Raw genomic sequence first — 3,911 nt, 5'->3', positions numbered from 1 at the left:
GTCAGTTGTTCATCACTGTGTCCCCTTCTCCATGAATCTGGGCCCACTGTCCTGTCCAGGATGCTGTCAGCCTTGGGGCCAGCAATGTCCAGTCTGGCCCTGGACATCCTGGACCTCAGCTCTCCTTGTTTGACACACTGTCCCATTCCTTGGCCTGGTTGATCCCCCAGCTTCCTGGCAAAGTTCCTGCTCTCTGAGGTAGGAAGGGGTTGAGATTAATGCCAAGGAAGCAGGGCTGTGGGACTGAAAGGACTGCTGCCAGGTGAGGGTGGGCACTAAGCTGGCCAACCCGACAATGGATGCAGCTGCAGCTCCTGCTGTGGTGGGAGGGGTGGCATGGGTGTGGCTACAGCACTCTGGAGATGGCCCTCCAGGAAGGAAGGTGAGCTTGGCCAGACCCCCTTCAGCAGTGTTGTCAGGGTAGGAGAGGATGGCGTCTTGCCCCCAGGAGCGTGCAGTCTTGAGCAGGAGACCTGGAGCGATCCTGTGTTTCGAAGGCAACTCTGGCCCAGCCAGGGGACCAGGAAAGCTCTCCCACCTCCAGGCTCTTGGTGGAGACTTTGGGGAACTTCATGCCTTCCTGGTTCTTGGGTGAAGGAAGAGTCAGCAGGAGAGGGTGGGCGCGGCTCTGCCAACACTTCTTTTCCAGGGCAGCTGCCAGGTCCCTGGATGAGCAGACTTGGCTGCCTAGGCAGGTCCCTGCACACAGCAGGGGCTGGGAAGGGACGACTGATAGTGGGGATCAAAGCACACGACTTGGAAATAAACAAGCTTTATTTTCAGTCTTGAACAGGTGTGTTGCTGGGCACCTGTAATCCCAGCAGGCAGAGGTTGCAGTGAGATGAGATGGTGCCATTGTACTCCAGCCTGGGCATGTTGCAGACCTCAAGGAGAGAGGAAGGAGGCCAACACAGAAGAAAGCAGAACCCATCCTCTTAGAGGACCAGTTGACCTGCCTGTGCTTGCTGCCAACCCTGCTGCCACCTCTGCCACTGCCACCACCGTGGTCTCCGTGGCAACCCCGTCACCCCCTGTCTACACTCTGCCCAGGGTCTTTGGCCCCCTCCCTCTGTTGCCCTGCACGTTAGTCAGTGAGAGCCTCCCCCACTCCAGGCAGCCCTGGGTGCCCCCTGCTCAGAATGATCCAGCGGCTCTTGTGGGCCTGCAGCCGTGGCTCTTAGCTCTCTGCTTTCAAGCAGCAGAACCCTCTTTGCAGACAGGGTCTTGGCGGATAAAGCAGATAAATGAGGTTTGCTCTGGTTAAGGCATCGGGAAGGGGTTCAAGGCACAAGGGGCTCCACCTTCTTGGATTTAGGTGAGCAAGGCAGCCCCAGGTGCACCACACAGGATCCTGGGGCACCCAAAGGACAGGCAGAAAACCAGGGGGCCCTTTCCACATCTCCAGCCCCACTCCTGCCTCTCCCCATGGGCAAGGCTCCCCATGCTACCCTCTACCTGCAGTGCGCTTCCTAACTGCCTGCACCTCCTGACTCCCCACTTAGCCTGGGTGACTCATTCAGGTCTGGCCTTTTCCTCCAGGCAGTCCTCCATCCCCCAGGCTGGTTTAGTTCCTTAGTTACCAGCCCCCGTACCCCAACTCCTGTACCCCTAACCAAGCTCAAGGTGGGCCCAGGAGATGGTTCCAATGTATCTGCTGAGTGAATGAAAGCCACGTCATTCTCATGGCTCTTCTATAAGGTACTTTTCTTCAAGTGAAGCCCCCAAAGTTGTCTTGAGATTTCCTTTCTATCCTCCAGGTGGAGAATTTGGACATCTCCAGATCTGAAGTGAAATTAAACTGGAATGGCCTGTCATCAGACCCAAAGAGGTGGAAGGGATTTACTCTGGGCTTGAGGGGAATGAAAAAGCATTTTGGGAGTGTCCCATGTGCCATGCTTGGCCACCATTTCTTCTCAATCTGTTAGTTAATCCTCACAACCATCATGAGTGCTTATTCTTGTTTTACGGGGGAGGGGTCTGGGCTCAGAGGTGGGTTCTGTGTAGGCAGTGCCTGTGTCCATGCTGTAGAACTGCACATGAGGTGTGGAGGGGCCTGGGGCTGACATCCCCTCTCTACCCTGTCCTGCAGCCACATGGTTGATCTGACTCCTTTGGTTCTCAACTCTGGAGGCTTCCATTTCTCATGTGGCAGGAATCTGCACGTTCAAGCTCTGTTGCCCCAGCTTCCCCTGGTAAGCATGCCTCTGTGCCTCCCGGGGGCCGAACACCATCCTTGCTCTAACCCAAGGGAAGAGGCAGTACTCAGAGTACTGGAAAAAATTTTCATTATAACGTCCTTTCCACTTCCAGGAATGACTCTAAACAGGGGTGCAGGAAAAGCCGAATCCCTTTCCTAGTGTTTAGAACAGTGAGAAATCAGGCTGGGCACAGTGGCTTATGCCTGTAATCCCAGCACTTTGGGAGACCGAGGCAGGTGGATTGCTTGAGATCAGGAGTTTGAGACCAGCCTGGCCAACATGGCAAAACCCCCCTCTACTAAAAATACAAAAATTAGGCCAGGTGCAGTGGCTCATGCCTGTAATTCCAGCACTTTGGGAGGCCCAGGTGGGTGGATCACCTGAAGTCGGGAGGTCGAGAGCAGCCTGACCAATGTGATGAACCCCTGTCGCTACTAAAAATAGAAAAATCAGCCAGGCATGGTGGCATGCGCTTATAATCCTAGCTACTCGGAAGGCCGAGGAGAATCGCTTGAACCTGGGAGGTGGAGGTTGCAGTGAGCTGATATCATGCCATTGTACTCCAGCCTGGGCAACAAGAGTGAAACTCTGTCTCAAAAAAATAAAAAGATAAAAATAAAAATCAACTGGGTGTGGTGGCATGCACCTGTGGTCCCAGCTACTTGGGAGGCTTAGACATAAGAATCACTTGAACTCGGGAGGCAGAGGTTGCAGTGAGCTAAGATTGCGCCACTACAGTCTGGGCAACAGGGCAAGATTCTGTTTCAAAAAAAAAAAGAACAGTGAGAAATCAGAAAAACCACTCAAAGGCCCAACAGCTAGGAAATGATACCATCAACTGTGGGGTAGCTGTATGATGACGTGTGTGTGTGTTTTCTGAGATTGAGTCTCACTCTGTCGCCAGGCTGAAGTGCAATGGCGTGATCTTGGCTCAGTGCAACCTCTGCCTTCTGGATTCAAGTGATTCTTCTGCCTCAGCCTCTCAAGTAGCTGGGACTACAGGCGCCCACCACCACGCCTAGGTAATTATTGTATTTTTAGTAGAGATGAAGTTTCACCATGTTGGCCAGGCTGGTTCCTCCTTGAACTCCTGACCTCAGGTGATCTGCCCGCCTTGGCCTCCCAAACTGCTGAGATTACAAGCATGAGCCACTGCTCCTGGTCTCCAAAATGTCTTTTTAAAAAAATTTTTAGATAGGGTTTTGTTCTGTCACCCAGGCTGCAATGCAGTGGCATGATTATAGCACACGATAGCCTCAAACTCTTGGGATTATGTGATCCTCTTGTCTCAGCCTCCAAGTAGCCAAGTATCTGGGATTACAAGCATGCACCACCATGCCCTGCTAACTTTTTTAGCCCTTTTACTGAGATAACTCAAATGGCATACAATCCAACCATTTAAAGCATCATATTTCATGGATTTTTGTATATTCATAGTTATGCAACCATCACCACAAGTCAATTTTAGAACTTTATTACCTGAAATGAAGAGAGTGAAAGGCCAACGTACAATGGGATAAAATATTTGCAAATAAACTCAACAAAAAAAGCAACCTCATTAAAAAATGGGCATGGCCGGGTGCACTGGCACTCACACCTGTAATCTCAGCACTTTGGGAGGCTGAGATGGGCGGATCACCTGAGGTGAGGAGTTCAAGACCACCCTGGCCAACCTGGTAAAACCCCATCTCTACTAAACATACAAAAATTAGC

Source organism: Cebus imitator, unplaced genomic scaffold (genome assembly GCF_001604975.1).
Source record: "Cebus imitator isolate Cc_AM_T3 unplaced genomic scaffold, Cebus_imitator-1.0 Scaffold461, whole genome shotgun sequence".
NCBI lineage: Eukaryota > Metazoa > Chordata > Mammalia > Primates > Cebidae > Cebus > Cebus imitator.
Note: the sequence above shows the minus strand (reverse complement) of the source record.